Source organism: Schistocerca cancellata, unplaced genomic scaffold (assembly GCF_023864275.1).
Source record: "Schistocerca cancellata isolate TAMUIC-IGC-003103 unplaced genomic scaffold, iqSchCanc2.1 HiC_scaffold_435, whole genome shotgun sequence".
NCBI classification, from domain to species: Eukaryota; Metazoa; Arthropoda; class Insecta; order Orthoptera; family Acrididae; genus Schistocerca; species Schistocerca cancellata.
The window spans coordinates 20,327-34,957 of record NW_026046452.1 but is presented as its reverse complement, the minus strand read 5'-3'; the positions used below and the strand labels follow the sequence as shown (position 1 = coordinate 34,957).

Here is a 14,631-nt window from a genome sequence, read left to right as displayed (position 1 = left end):
GGCAGCGAGCGGCAGTCGAGCAAAGTCGGGACAAGTCGGGACGGGGACAGGGACAGGGATAGGAATGGTGCGAATGCACTGCAAACTACGCAGACACCTGGTGTGAGGCGAGGCGAGGCGAGGCGTGGCGAGGCGAGGAAGCCCACATCGCTACCAGTGGGCCCTCCAGCACGACACTGCCACACCCCGCACAGGCCCTCCGCTGAACACCAGGGACAAGATGCGTCCTCCGCTAGTGTCGAAGGCTGCACGCGCCCAGCGAATGACAGGGGGTGCAACGAGCAGCAGTGCGTCTCACACACGCGGCGGTGCGCCCGCCAATTCGGCCGTCACTCTGCTGGGACGCCGGGCGTGCCTCCCCGCGCCGTCCTCGAGGAACTGGCGGTTGCGGAAGGAAGCGCTTTCGTCAAATGCGGCCGAAAACTAACATTTTGTGTGTTGGGAGAAAAGCCGAACGCGAATTCTACCGTGCTCCTACATTAGATGAGCGCCAACGGCCATACCATGATGAATACACCGGTTCTCGTCCGATCACCGAAGTTAAGCATCATCGGGCCCGGCTAGTACTTGGATGGGTGACCGCCTGGGAAACCCGGGTGCTGTTGGCTCCCTTACTGTTTTTTTTTTTGTTATGTCGCCAGCCCAATTTTCAAACTACCTTTCTGTTGTGACAAAGATGCTTCCTTATGCCTTTTAAACTACTGTAATGGAACGAAAATGCAGTAATTAACTCAGTTTGAGGGAGAATGTGCTAACCAAGTTTGCCAAGAAGACTTTGAAAACGACAAAACAGTACGAATCGGCAGGTGATTTCTGAAATACGTCACCGCCTATTGTCGTGTAGGAGTGTAGAGTTCCAAATTTGATTTGTAACCACGAATTTATTCCTTAGTCGTCTCGTCTCGTCTCGTCTCGTCTCGTCCCGCAGACGTTTGTCGTGCTTGCGCTGTCATATGGACCACGACCCGAGCGGCAGCGAGCGGCAGTCGAGCAAAGTCGGGACAAGTCGGGACGGGGACAGGGACAGGGATAGGAATGGTGCGAATGCACTGCAAACTACGCAGACACCTGGTGTGAGGCGAGGCGAGGCGAGGCGTGGCGAGGCGAGGAAGCCCACATCGCTACCAGTGGGCCCTCCAGCACGACACTGCCACACCCCGCACAGGCCCTCCGCTGAACACCAGGGACAAGATGCGTCCTCCGCTAGTGTCGAAGGCTGCACGCGCCCAGCGAATGACAGGGGGTGCAACGAGCAGCAGTGCGTCTCACACACGCGGCGGTGCGCCCGCCAATTCGGCCGTCACTCTGCTGGGCCGCCGGGCGTGCCTCCCCGCGCCGTCCTCGAGGAACTGGCGGTTGCGGAAGGAAGCGCTTTCGTCAAATGCGGCCGAAAACTAACATTTTGTGTGTTGGGAGAAAAGCCGAACGCGAATTCTACCGTGCTCCTACATTAGATGAGCGCCAACGGCCATACCATGATGAATACACCGGTTCTCGTCCGATCACCGAAGTTAAGCATCATCGGGCCCGGCTAGTACTTGGATGGGTGACCGCCTGGGAAACCCGGGTGCTGTTGGCTCCCTTACTGTTTTTTTTTTTGTTATGTCGCCAGCCCAATTTTCAAACTACCTTTCTGTTGTGACAAAGATGCTTCCTTATGCCTTTTAAACTACTGTAATGGAACGAAAATGCAGTAATTAACTCAGTTTGAGGGAGAATGTGCTAACCAAGTTTGCCAAGAAGACTTTGAAAACGACAAAACAGTACGAATCGGCAGGTGATTTCTGAAATACGTCACCGCCTATTGTCGTGTAGGAGTGTAGAGTTCCAAATTTGATTTGTAACCACGAATTTATTCCTTAGTCGTCTCGTCTCGTCTCGTCTCGTCTCGTCCCGCAGACGTTTGTCGTGCTTGCGCTGTCATATGGACCACGACCCGAGCGGCAGCGAGCGGCAGTCGAGCAAAGTCGGGACAAGTCGGGACGGGGACAGGGACAGGGATAGGAATGGTGCGAATGCACTGCAAACTACGCAGACACCTGGTGTGAGGCGAGGCGAGGCGAAGCGTGGCGAGGCGAGGAAGCCCACATCGCTACCAGTGGACCCTCCAGCACGACACTGCCACACCCCGCACAGGCCCTCCGCTGAACACCAGGGACAAGATGCGTCCTCCGCTAGTGTCGAAGGCTGCACGCGCCCAGCGAATGACAGGGGGTGCAACGAGCAGCAGTGCGTCTCACACACGCGGCGGTGCGCCCGCCAATTCGGCCGTCACTCTGCTGGGACGCCGGGCGTGCCTCCCCGCGCCGTCCTCGAGGAACTGGCGGTTGCGGAAGGAAGCGCTTTCGTCAAATGCGGCCGAAAACTAACATTTTGTGTGTTGGGAGAAAAGCCGAACGCGAATTCTGCCGTGCTCCTACATTAGATGAGCGCCAACGGCCATACCATGATGAATACACCGGTTCTCGTCCGATCACCGAAGTTAAGCATCATCGGGCCCGGCTAGTACTTGGATGGGTGACCGCCTGGGAAACCCGGGTGCTGTTGGCTCCCTTACTGTTTTTTTTTTTTGTTATGTCGCCAGCCCAATTTTCAAACTACCTTTCTGTTGTGACAAAGATGCTTCCTTAAGCCTTTTAAACTACTGTAATGGAACGAAAATGCAGTAATTAACTCAGTTTGAGGGAGAATGTGCTAACCAAGTTTGCCAAGAAGACTTTGAAAACGACAAAACACTACGAATCGGCAGGTGATTTCTGAAATACGTCACCGCCTATTGTTGTGTAGGTGTGTTGAGTTCCAAATTTGATTTGTAACCACGAACTTATTCCTTAGTCGTCTCGTCTCGTCTCGTCTCGTCCCGCAGACGTTTGTCGTGCTTGCGCTGTCATATGGACCACGACCCGAGCGGCAGCGAGCGGCAGTCGAGCAAAGTCGGGACAAGTCGGGACGGGGACAGGGACAGGGATAGGAATGGTGCGAATGCACTGCAAACTACGCAGACACCTGGTGTGAGGCGAGGCGAGGCGAAGCGTGGCGAGGCGAGGAAGCCCACATCGCTACCAGTGGACCCTCCAGCACGACACTGCCACACCCCGCACAGGCCCTCCGCTGAACACCAGGGACAAGATGCGTCCTCCGCTAGTGTCGAAGGCTGCACGCGCCCAGCGAATGACAGGGGGTGCAACGAGCAGCAGTGCGTCTCACACACGCGGCGGTGCGCCCGCCAATTCGGCCGTCACTCTGCTGGGACGCCGGGCGTGCCTCCCCGCGCCGTCCTCGAGGAACTGGCGGTTGCGGAAGGAAGCGCTTTCGTCAAATGCGGCCGAAAACTAACATTTTGTGTGTTGGGAGAAAAGCCGAACGCGAATTCTGCCGTGCTCCTACATTAGATGAGCGCCAACGGCCATACCATGATGAATACACCGGTTCTCGTCCGATCACCGAAGTTAAGCATCATCGGGCCCGGCTAGTACTTGGATGGGTGACCGCCTGGGAAACCCGGGTGCTGTTGGCTCCCTTACTGTTTTTTTTTTTTGTTATGTCGCCAGCCCAATTTTCAAACTACCTTTCTGTTGTGACAAAGATGCTTCCTTAAGCCTTTTAAACTACTGTAATGGAACGAAAATGCAGTAATTAACTCAGTTTGAGGGAGAATGTGCTAACCAAGTTTGCCAAGAAGACTTTGAAAACGACAAAACACTACGAATCGGCAGGTGATTTCTGAAATACGTCACCGCCTATTGTTGTGTAGGTGTGTTGAGTTCCAAATTTGATTTGTAACCACGAACTTATTCCTTAGTCGTCTCGTCTCGTCTCGTCTCGTCCCGCAGACGTTTGTCGTGCTTGCGCTGTCATATGGACCACGACCCGAGCGGCAGCGAGCGGCAGTCGAGCAAAGTCGGGACAAGTCGGGACGGGGACAGGGACAGGGATAGGAATGGTGCGAATGCACTGCAAACTACGCAGACACCTGGTGTGAGGCGAGGCGAGGCGAGGCGTGGCGAGGCGAGGAAGCCCACATCGCTACCAGTGGGCCCTCCAGCACGACACTGCCACACCCCGCACAGGCCCTCCGCTGAACACCAGGGACAAGATGCGTCCTCCGCTAGTGTCGAAGGCTGCACGCGCCCAGCGAATGACAGGGGGTGCAACGAGCAGCAGTGCGTCTCACACACGCGGCGGTGCGCCCGCCAATTCGGCCGTCACTCTGCTGGGACGCCGGGCGTGCCTCCCCGCGCCGTCCTCGAGGAACTGGCGGTTGCGGAAGGAAGCGCTTTCGTCAAATGCGGCCGAAAACTAACATTTTGTGTGTTGGGAGAAAAGCCGAACGCGAATTCTACCGTGCTCCTACATTAGATGAGCGCCAACGGCCATACCATGATGAATACACCGGTTCTCGTCCGATCACCGAAGTTAAGCATCATCGGGCCCGGCTAGTACTTGGATGGGTGACCGCCTGGGAAACCCGGGTGCTGTTGGCTCCCTTACTGTTTTTTTTTTTGTTATGTCGCCAGCCCAATTTTCAAACTACCTTTCTGTTGTGACAAAGATGCTTCCTTATGCCTTTTAAACTACTGTAATGGAACGAAAATGCAGTAATTAACTCAGTTTGAGGGAGAATGTGCTAACCAAGTTTGCCAAGAAGACTTTGAAAACGACAAAACAGTACGAATCGGCAGGTGATTTCTGAAATACGTCACCGCCTATTGTCGTGTAGGAGTGTAGAGTTCCAAATTTGATTTGTAACCACGAATTTATTCCTTAGTCGTCTCGTCTCGTCTCGTCTCGTCTCGTCCCGCAGACGTTTGTCGTGCTTGCGCTGTCATATGGACCACGACCCGAGCGGCAGCGAGCGGCAGTCGAGCAAAGTCGGGACAAGTCGGGACGGGGACAGGGACAGGGATAGGAATGGTGCGAATGCACTGCAAACTACGCAGACACCTGGTGTGAGGCGAGGCGAGGCGAAGCGTGGCGAGGCGAGGAAGCCCACATCGCTACCAGTGGACCCTCCAGCACGACACTGCCACACCCCGCACAGGCCCTCCGCTGAACACCAGGGACAAGATGCGTCCTCCGCTAGTGTCGAAGGCTGCACGCGCCCAGCGAATGACAGGGGGTGCAACGAGCAGCAGTGCGTCTCACACACGCGGCGGTGCGCCCGCCAATTCGGCCGTCACTCTGCTGGGTCGCCGGGCGTGCCTCCCCGCGCCGTCCTCGAGGAACTGGCGGTTGCGGAAGGAAGCGCTTTCGTCAAATGCGGCCGAAAACTAACATTTTGTGTGTTGGGAGAAAAGCCGAACGCGAATTCTGCCGTGCTCCTACATTAGATGAGCGCCAACGGCCATACCATGATGAATACACCGGTTCTCGTCCGATCACCGAAGTTAAGCATCATCGGGCCCGGCTAGTACTTGGATGGGTGACCGCCTGGGAAACCCGGGTGCTGTTGGCTCCCTTACTGTTTTTTTTTTTTGTTATGTCGCCAGCCCAATTTTCAAACTACCTTTCTGTTGTGACAAAGATGCTTCCTTAAGCCTTTTAAACTACTGTAATGGAACGAAAATGCAGTAATTAACTCAGTTTGAGGGAGAATGTGCTAACCAAGTTTGCCAAGAAGACTTTGAAAACGACAAAACACTACGAATCGGCAGGTGATTTCTGAAATACGTCACCGCCTATTGTTGTGTAGGTGTGTTGAGTTCCAAATTTGATTTGTAACCACGAACTTATTCCTTAGTCGTCTCGTCTCGTCTCGTCTCGTCCCGCAGACGTTTGTCGTGCTTGCGCTGTCATATGGACCACGACACGAGCGGCAGCGAGCGGCAGTCGAGCAAAGTCGGGACAAGTCGGGACGGGGACAGGGACAGGGATAGGAATGGTGCGAATGCACTGCAAACTACGCAGACACCTGGTGTGAGGCGAGGCGAGGCGAGGCGTGGCGAGGCGAGGAAGCCCACATCGCTACCAGTGGGCCCTCCAGCACGACACTGCCACACCCCGCACAGGCCCTCCGCTGAACACCAGGGACAAGATGCGTCCTCCGCTAGTGTCGAAGGCTGCACGCGCCCAGCGAATGACAGGGGGTGCAACGAGCAGCAGTGCGTCTCACACACGCGGCGGTGCGCCCGCCAATTCGGCCGTCACTCTGCTGGGACGCCGGGCGTGCCTCCCCGCGCCGTCCTCGAGGAACTGGCGGTTGCGGAAGGAAGCGCTTTCGTCAAATGCGGCCGAAAACTAACATTTTGTGTGTTGGGAGAAAAGCCGAACGCGAATTCTGCCGTGCTCCTACATTAGATGAGCGCCAACGGCCATACCATGATGAATACACCGGTTCTCGTCCGATCACCGAAGTTAAGCATCATCGGGCCCGGCTAGTATTTGGATGGGTGACCGCCTGGGAAACCCGGGTGCTGTTGGCTCCCTTACTGTTTTTTTTTTTTTTGTTATGTCGCCAGCCCAATTTTCAAACTACCTTTCTGTTGTGACAAAGATGCTTCCTTAAGCCTTTTAAACTACTGTAATGGAACGAAAATGCAGTAATTAACTCAGTTTGAGGGAGAATGTGCTAACCAAGTTTGCCAAGAAGACTTTGAAAACGACAAAACACTACGAATCGGCAGGTGATTTCTGAAATACGTCACCGCCTATTGTTGTGTAGGTGTGTTGAGTTCCAAATTTGATTTGTAACCACGAACTTATTCCTTAGTCGTCTCGTCTCGTCTCGTCTCGTCCCGCAGACGTTTGTCGTGCTTGCGCTGTCATATGGACCACGACCCGAGCGGCAGCGAGCGGCAGTCGAGCAAAGTCGGGACAAGTCGGGACGGGGACAGGGACAGGGATAGGAATGGTGCGAATGCACTGCAAACTACGCAGACACCTGGTGTGAGGCGAGGCGAGGCGAGGCGTGGCGAGGCGAGGAAGCCCACATCGCTACCAGTGGGCCCTCCAGCACGACACTGCCACACCCCGCACAGGCCCTCCGCTGAACACCAGGGACAAGATGCGTCCTCCGCTAGTGTCGAAGGCTGCACGCGCCCAGCGAATGACAGGGGGTGCAACGAGCAGCAGTGCGTCTCACACACGCGGCGGTGCGCCCGCCAATTCGGCCGTCACTCTGCTGGGACGCCGGGCGTGCCTCCCCGCGCCGTCCTCGAGGAACTGGCGGTTGCGGAAGGAAGCGCTTTCGTCAAATGCGGCCGAAAACTAACATTTTGTGTGTTGGGAGAAAAGCCGAACGCGAATTCAGCCGTGCTCCTACATTAGATGAGCGCCAACGGCCATACCATGATGAATACACCGGTTCTCGTCCGATCACCGAAGTTAAGCATCATCGGGCCCGGCTAGTACTTGGATGGGTGACCGCCTGGGAAACCCGGGTGCTGTTGGCTCCCTTACTGTTTTTTTTTTTTTGTTATGTCGCCAGCCCAATTTTCAAACTACCTTTCTGTTGTGACAAAGATGCTTCCTTAAGCCTTTTAAACTACTGTAATGGAACGAAAATGCAGTAATTAACTCAGTTTGAGGGAGAATGTGCTAACCAAGTTTGCCAAGAAGACTTTGAAAACGACAAAACACTACGAATCGGCAGGTGATTTCTGAAATACGTCACCGCCTATTGTTGTGTAGGTGTGTTGAGTTCCAAATTTGATTTGTAACCACGAACTTATTCCTTAGTCGTCTCGTCTCGTCTCGTCTCGTCCCGCAGACGTTTGTCGTGCTTGCGCTGTCATATGGACCACGACCCGAGCGGCAGCGAGCGGCAGTCGAGCAAAGTCGGGACAAGTCGGGACGGGGACAGGGACAGGGATAGGAATGGTGCGAATGCACTGCAAACTACGCAGACACCTGGTGTGAGGCGAGGCGAGGCGAAGCGTGGCGAGGCGAGGAAGCCCACATCGCTACCAGTGGACCCTCCAGCACGACACTGCCACACCCCGCACAGGCCCTCCGCTGAACACCAGGGACAAGATGCGTCCTCCGCTAGTGTCGAAGGCTGCACGCGCCCAGCGAATGACAGGGGGTGCAACGAGCAGCAGTGCGTCTCACACACGCGGCGGTGCGCCCGCCAATTCGGCCGTCACTCTGCTGGGACGCCGGGCGTGCCTCCCCGCGCCGTCCTCGAGGAACTGGCGGTTGCGGAAGGAAGCGCTTTCGTCAAATGCGGCCGAAAACTAACATTTTGTGTGTTGGGAGAAAAGCCGAACGCGAATTCTGCCGTGCTCCTACATTAGATGAGCGCCAACGGCCATACCATGATGAATACACCGGTTCTCGTCCGATCACCGAAGTTAAGCATCATCGGGCCCGGCTAGTACTTGGATGGGTGACCGCCTGGGAAACCCGGGTGCTGTTGGCTCCCTTACTGTTTTTTTTTTTTTGTTATGTCGCCAGCCCAATTTTCAAACTACCTTTCTGTTGTGACAAAGATGCTTCCTTAAGCCTTTTAAACTACTGTAATGGAACGAAAATGCAGTAATTAACTCAGTTTGAGGGAGAATGTGCTAACCAAGTTTGCCAAGAAGACTTTGAAAACGACAAAACACTACGAATCGGCAGGTGATTTCTGAAATACGTCACCGCCTATTGTTGTGTAGGTGTGTTGAGTTCCAAATTTGATTTGTAACCACGAACTTATTCCTTAGTCGTCTCGTCTCGTCTCGTCTCGTCCCGCAGACGTTTGTCGTGCTTGCGCTGTCATATGGACCACGACCCGAGCGGCAGCGAGCGGCAGTCGAGCAAAGTCGGGACAAGTCGGGACGGGGACAGGGACAGGGATAGGAATGGTGCGAATGCACTGCAAACTACGCAGACACCTGGTGTGAGGCGAGGCGAGGCGAAGCGTGGCGAGGCGAGGAAGCCCACATCGCTACCAGTGGACCCTCCAGCACGACACTGCCACACCCCGCACAGGCCCTCCGCTGAACACCAGGGACAAGATGCGTCCTCCGCTAGTGTCGAAGGCTGCACGCGCCCAGCGAATGACAGGGGGTGCAACGAGCAGCAGTGCGTCTCACACACGCGGCGGTGCGCCCGCCAATTCGGCCGTCACTCTGCTGGGACGCCGGGCGTGCCTCCCCGCGCCGTCCTCGAGGAACTGGCGGTTGCGGAAGGAAGCGCTTTCGTCAAATGCGGCCGAAAACTAACATTTTGTGTGTTGGGAGAAAAGCCGAACGCGAATTCTGCCGTGCTCCTACATTAGATGAGCGCCAACGGCCATACCATGATGAATACACCGGTTCTCGTCCGATCACCGAAGTTAAGCATCATCGGGCCCGGCTAGTACTTGGATGGGTGACCGCCTGGGAAACCCGGGTGCTGTTGGCTCCCTTACTGTTTTTTTTTTTTGTTATGTCGCCAGCCCAATTTTCAAACTACCTTTCTGTTGTGACAAAGATGCTTCCTTAAGCCTTTTAAACTACTGTAATGGAACGAAAATGCAGTAATTAACTCAGTTTGAGGGAGAATGTGCTAACCAAGTTTGCCAAGAAGACTTTGAAAACGACAAAACACTACGAATCGGCAGGTGATTTCTGAAATACGTCACCGCCTATTGTTGTGTAGGTGTGTTGAGTTCCAAATTTGATTTGTAACCACGAACTTATTCCTTAGTCGTCTCGTCTCGTCTCGTCTCGTCCCGCAGACGTTTGTCGTGCTTGCGCTGTCATATGGACCACGACCCGAGCGGCAGCGAGCGGCAGTCGAGCAAAGTCGGGACAAGTCGGGACGGGGACAGGGACAGGGATAGGAATGGTGCGAATGCACTGCAAACTACGCAGACACCTGGTGTGAGGCGAGGCGAGGCGAGGCGTGGCGAGGCGAGGAAGCCCACATCGCTACCAGTGGGCCCTCCAGCACGACACTGCCACACCCCGCACAGGCCCTCCGCTGAACACCAGGGACAAGATGCGTCCTCCGCTAGTGTCGAAGGCTGCACGCGCCCAGCGAATGACAGGGGGTGCAACGAGCAGCAGTGCGTCTCACACACGCGGCGGTGCGCCCGCCAATTCGGCCGTCACTCTGCTGGGACGCCGGGCGTGCCTCCCCGCGCCGTCCTCGAGGAACTGGCGGTTGCGGAAGGAAGCGCTTTCGTCAAATGCGGCCGAAAACTAACATTTTGTGTGTTGGGAGAAAAGCCGAACGCGAATTCTGCCGTGCTCCTACATTAGATGAGCGCCAACGGCCATACCATGATGAATACACCGGTTCTCGTCCGATCACCGAAGTTAAGCATCATCGGGCCCGGCTAGTATTTGGATGGGTGACCGCCTGGGAAACCCGGGTGCTGTTGGCTCCCTTACTGTTTTTTTTTTTTTTGTTATGTCGCCAGCCCAATTTTCAAACTACCTTTCTGTTGTGACAAAGATGCTTCCTTAAGCCTTTTAAACTACTGTAATGGAACGAAAATGCAGTAATTAACTCAGTTTGAGGGAGAATGTGCTAACCAAGTTTGCCAAGAAGACTTTGAAAACGACAAAACACTACGAATCGGCAGGTGATTTCTGAAATACGTCACCGCCTATTGTTGTGTAGGTGTGTTGAGTTCCAAATTTGATTTGTAACCACGAACTTATTCCTTAGTCGTCTCGTCTCGTCTCGTCTCGTCCCGCAGACGTTTGTCGTGCTTGCGCTGTCATATGGACCACGACCCGAGCGGCAGCGAGCGGCAGTCGAGCAAAGTCGGGACAAGTCGGGACGGGGACAGGGACAGGGATAGGAATGGTGCGAATGCACTGCAAACTACGCAGACACCTGGTGTGAGGCGAGGCGAGGCGAGGCGTGGCGAGGCGAGGAAGCCCACATCGCTACCAGTGGGCCCTCCAGCACGACACTGCCACACCCCGCACAGGCCCTCCGCTGAACACCAGGGACAAGATGCGTCCTCCGCTAGTGTCGAAGGCTGCACGCGCCCAGCGAATGACAGGGGGTGCAACGAGCAGCAGTGCGTCTCACACACGCGGCGGTGCGCCCGCCAATTCGGCCGTCACTCTGCTGGGACGCCGGGCGTGCCTCCCCGCGCCGTCCTCGAGGAACTGGCGGTTGCGGAAGGAAGCGCTTTCGTCAAATGCGGCCGAAAACTAACATTTTGTGTGTTGGGAGAAAAGCCGAACGCGAATTCTGCCGTGCTCCTACATTAGATGAGCGCCAACGGCCATACCATGATGAATACACCGGTTCTCGTCCGATCACCGAAGTTAAGCATCATCGGGCCCGGCTAGTATTTGGATGGGTGACCGCCTGGGAAACCCGGGTGCTGTTGGCTCCCTTACTGTTTTTTTTTTTTTTGTTATGTCGCCAGCCCAATTTTCAAACTACCTTTCTGTTGTGACAAAGATGCTTCCTTAAGCCTTTTAAACTACTGTAATGGAACGAAAATGCAGTAATTAACTCAGTTTGAGGGAGAATGTGCTAACCAAGTTTGCCAAGAAGACTTTGAAAACGACAAAACACTACGAATCGGCAGGTGATTTCTGAAATACGTCACCGCCTATTGTTGTGTAGGTGTGTTGAGTTCCAAATTTGATTTGTAACCACGAACTTATTCCTTAGTCGTCTCGTCTCGTCTCGTCTCGTCCCGCAGACGTTTGTCGTGCTTGCGCTGTCATATGGACCACGACCCGAGCGGCAGCGAGCGGCAGTCGAGCAAAGTCGGGACAAGTCGGGACGGGGACAGGGACAGGGATAGGAATGGTGCGAATGCACTGCAAACTACGCAGACACCTGGTGTGAGGCGAGGCGAGGCGAGGCGTGGCGAGGCGAGGAAGCCCACATCGCTACCAGTGGGCCCTCCAGCACGACACTGCCACACTCCGCACAGGCCCTCCGCTGAACACCAGGGACAAGATGCGTCCTCCGCTAGTGTCGAAGGCTGCACGCGCCCAGCGAATGACAGGGGGTGCAACGAGCAGCAGTGCGTCTCACACACGCGGCGGTGCGCCCGCCAATTCGGCCGTCACTCTGCTGGGACGCCGGGCGTGCCTCCCCGCGCCGTCCTCGAGGAACTGGCGGTTGCGGAAGGAAGCGCTTTCGTCAAATGCGGCCGAAAACTAACATTTTGTGTGTTGGGAGAAAAGCCGAACGCGAATTCTGCCGTGCTCCTACATTAGATGAGCGCCAACGGCCATACCATGATGAATACACCGGTTCTCGTCCGATCACCGAAGTTAAGCATCATCGGGCCCGGCTAGTACTTGGATGGGTGACCGCCTGGGAAACCCGGGTGCTGTTGGCTCCCTTACTGTTTTTTTTTTTTTGTTATGTCGCCAGCCCAATTTTCAAACTACCTTTCTGTTGTGACAAAGATGCTTCCTTAAGCCTTTTAAACTACTGTAATGGAACGAAAATGCAGTAATTAACTCAGTTTGAGGGAGAATGTGCTAACCAAGTTTGCCAAGAAGACTTTGAAAACGACAAAACACTACGAATCGGCAGGTGATTTCTGAAATACGTCACCGCCTATTGTTGTGTAGGTGTGTTGAGTTCCAAATTTGATTTGTAACCACGAACTTATTCCTTAGTCGTCTCGTCTCGTCTCGTCTCGTCCCGCAGACGTTTGTCGTGCTTGCGCTGTCATATGGACCACGACCCGAGCGGCAGCGAGCGGCAGTCGAGCAAAGTCGGGACAAGTCGGGACGGGGACAGGGACAGGGATAGGAATGGTGCGAATGCACTGCAAACTACGCAGACACCTGGTGTGAGGCGAGGCGAGGCGAAGCGTGGCGAGGCGAGGAAGCCCACATCGCTACCAGTGGACCCTCCAGCACGACACTGCCACACCCCGCACAGGCCCTCCGCTGAACACCAGGGACAAGATGCGTCCTCCGCTAGTGTCGAAGGCTGCACGCGCCCAGCGAATGACAGGGGGTGCAACGAGCAGCAGTGCGTCTCACACACGCGGCGGTGCGCCCGCCAATTCGGCCGTCACTCTGCTGGGACGCCGGGCGTGCCTCCCCGCGCCGTCCTCGAGGAACTGGCGGTTGCGGAAGGAAGCGCTTTCGTCAAATGCGGCCGAAAACTAACATTTTGTGTGTTGGGAGAAAAGCCGAACGCGAATTCTGCCGTGCTCCTACATTAGATGAGCGCCAACGGCCATACCATGATGAATACACCGGTTCTCGTCCGATCACCGAAGTTAAGCATCATCGGGCCCGGCTAGTACTTGGATGGGTGACCGCCTGGGAAACCCGGGTGCTGTTGGCTCCCTTACTGTTTTTTTTTTTTGTTATGTCGCCAGCCCAATTTTCAAACTACCTTTCTGTTGTGACAAAGATGCTTCCTTAAGCCTTTTAAACTACTGTAATGGAACGAAAATGCAGTAATTAACTCAGTTTGAGGGAGAATGTGCTAACCAAGTTTGCCAAGAAGACTTTGAAAACGACAAAACACTACGAATCGGCAGGTGATTTCTGAAATACGTCACCGCCTATTGTTGTGTAGGTGTGTTGAGTTCCAAATTTGATTTGTAACCACGAACTTATTCCTTAGTCGTCTCGTCTCGTCTCGTCTCGTCCCGCAGACGTTTGTCGTGCTTGCGCTGTCATATGGACCACGACCCGAGCGGCAGCGAGCGGCAGTCGAGCAAAGTCGGGACAAGTCGGGACGGGGACAGGGACAGGGATAGGAATGGTGCGAATGCACTGCAAACTACGCAGACACCTGGTGTGAGGCGAGGCGAGGCGAGGCGTGGCGAGGCGAGGAAGCCCACATCGCTACCAGTGGGCCCTCCAGCACGACACTGCCACACCCCGCACAGGCCCTCCGCTGAACACCAGGGACAAGATGCGTCCTCCGCTAGTGTCGAAGGCTGCACGCGCCCAGCGAATGACAGGGGGTGCAACGAGCAGCAGTGCGTCTCACACACGCGGCGGTGCGCCCGCCAATTCGGCCGTCACTCTGCTGGGACGCCGGGCGTGCCTCCCCGCGCCGTCCTCGAGGAACTGGCGGTTGCGGAAGGAAGCGCTTTCGTCAAATGCGGCCGAAAACTAACATTTTGTGTGTTGGGAGAAAAGCCGAACGCGAATTCTGCCGTGCTCCTACATTAGATGAGCGCCAACGGCCATACCATGATGAATACACCGGTTCTCGTCCGATCACCGAAGTTAAGCATCATCGGGCCCGGCTAGTACTTGGATGGGTGACCGCCTGGGAAACCCGGGTGCTGTTGGCTCCCTTACTGTTTTTTTTTTTTTGTTATGTCGCCAGCCCAATTTTCAAACTACCTTTCTGTTGTGACAAAGATGCTTCCTTAAGCCTTTTAAACTACTGTAATGGAACGAAAATGCAGTAATTAACTCAGTTTGAGGGAGAATGTGCTAACCAAGTTTGCCAAGAAGACTTTGAAAACGACAAAACACTACGAATCGGCAGGTGATTTCTGAAATACGTCACCGCCTATTGTTGTGTAGGTGTGTTGAGTTCCAAATTTGATTTGTAACCACGAACTTATTCCTTAGTCGTCTCGTCTCGTCTCGTCTCGTCCCGCAGACGTTTGTCGTGCTTGCGCTGTCATATGGACCACGACCCGAGCGGCAGCGAGCGGCAGTCGAGCAAAGTCGGGACAAGTCGGGACGGGGACAGGGACAGGGATAGGAATGGTGCGAATGCACTGCAAACTACGCAGACACCTGGTGT

General features: G+C 55.0%; 15 non-coding genes across 15 annotated transcripts; all 15 read left to right on the top strand.

Moving 5' to 3' along the window:
* Positions 1-489: 489 nt before the first annotated feature.
* LOC126125529 (5S ribosomal RNA) lies at positions 490-608 on the top strand. The gene has a single exon (XR_007526564.1). It is a non-coding gene; the product is annotated as a 5S ribosomal RNA (ribosomal RNA).
* An 852-nt stretch (positions 609-1,460) lies between these two features.
* On the top strand, positions 1,461-1,579 carry LOC126125528 (5S ribosomal RNA). Its single transcript, XR_007526563.1, has one exon. It is a non-coding gene; the product is annotated as a 5S ribosomal RNA (ribosomal RNA).
* Positions 1,580-2,431: 852 nt separating this feature from the next.
* Positions 2,432-2,550, top strand: LOC126125527 (5S ribosomal RNA). Its single transcript, XR_007526562.1, has one exon. It is a non-coding gene; the product is annotated as a 5S ribosomal RNA (ribosomal RNA).
* Positions 2,551-3,398: 848 nt separating this feature from the next.
* Positions 3,399-3,517, top strand: LOC126125526 (5S ribosomal RNA). The gene has a single exon (XR_007526561.1). It is a non-coding gene; the product is annotated as a 5S ribosomal RNA (ribosomal RNA).
* An 848-nt stretch (positions 3,518-4,365) lies between these two features.
* LOC126125525 (5S ribosomal RNA) lies at positions 4,366-4,484 on the top strand. The gene has a single exon (XR_007526560.1). It is a non-coding gene; the product is annotated as a 5S ribosomal RNA (ribosomal RNA).
* Positions 4,485-5,336: 852 nt separating this feature from the next.
* Positions 5,337-5,455, top strand: LOC126125524 (5S ribosomal RNA). The gene has a single exon (XR_007526559.1). It is a non-coding gene; the product is annotated as a 5S ribosomal RNA (ribosomal RNA).
* Positions 5,456-6,303: 848 nt separating this feature from the next.
* Positions 6,304-6,422, top strand: LOC126125488 (5S ribosomal RNA). The gene has a single exon (XR_007526527.1). It is a non-coding gene; the product is annotated as a 5S ribosomal RNA (ribosomal RNA).
* Positions 6,423-7,272: 850 nt separating this feature from the next.
* On the top strand, positions 7,273-7,391 carry LOC126125521 (5S ribosomal RNA). The gene has a single exon (XR_007526557.1). It is a non-coding gene; the product is annotated as a 5S ribosomal RNA (ribosomal RNA).
* An 849-nt stretch (positions 7,392-8,240) lies between these two features.
* On the top strand, positions 8,241-8,359 carry LOC126125519 (5S ribosomal RNA). The gene has a single exon (XR_007526555.1). It is a non-coding gene; the product is annotated as a 5S ribosomal RNA (ribosomal RNA).
* An 849-nt stretch (positions 8,360-9,208) lies between these two features.
* On the top strand, positions 9,209-9,327 carry LOC126125507 (5S ribosomal RNA). The gene has a single exon (XR_007526544.1). It is a non-coding gene; the product is annotated as a 5S ribosomal RNA (ribosomal RNA).
* An 848-nt stretch (positions 9,328-10,175) lies between these two features.
* LOC126125487 (5S ribosomal RNA) lies at positions 10,176-10,294 on the top strand. The gene has a single exon (XR_007526526.1). It is a non-coding gene; the product is annotated as a 5S ribosomal RNA (ribosomal RNA).
* Positions 10,295-11,144: 850 nt separating this feature from the next.
* LOC126125486 (5S ribosomal RNA) lies at positions 11,145-11,263 on the top strand. The gene has a single exon (XR_007526525.1). It is a non-coding gene; the product is annotated as a 5S ribosomal RNA (ribosomal RNA).
* Positions 11,264-12,113: 850 nt separating this feature from the next.
* LOC126125495 (5S ribosomal RNA) lies at positions 12,114-12,232 on the top strand. Its single transcript, XR_007526533.1, has one exon. It is a non-coding gene; the product is annotated as a 5S ribosomal RNA (ribosomal RNA).
* Positions 12,233-13,081: 849 nt separating this feature from the next.
* Positions 13,082-13,200, top strand: LOC126125483 (5S ribosomal RNA). Its single transcript, XR_007526522.1, has one exon. It is a non-coding gene; the product is annotated as a 5S ribosomal RNA (ribosomal RNA).
* Positions 13,201-14,048: 848 nt separating this feature from the next.
* LOC126125471 (5S ribosomal RNA) lies at positions 14,049-14,167 on the top strand. Its single transcript, XR_007526511.1, has one exon. It is a non-coding gene; the product is annotated as a 5S ribosomal RNA (ribosomal RNA).
* The last annotated feature ends 464 nt before the right edge of the window (positions 14,168-14,631 follow it).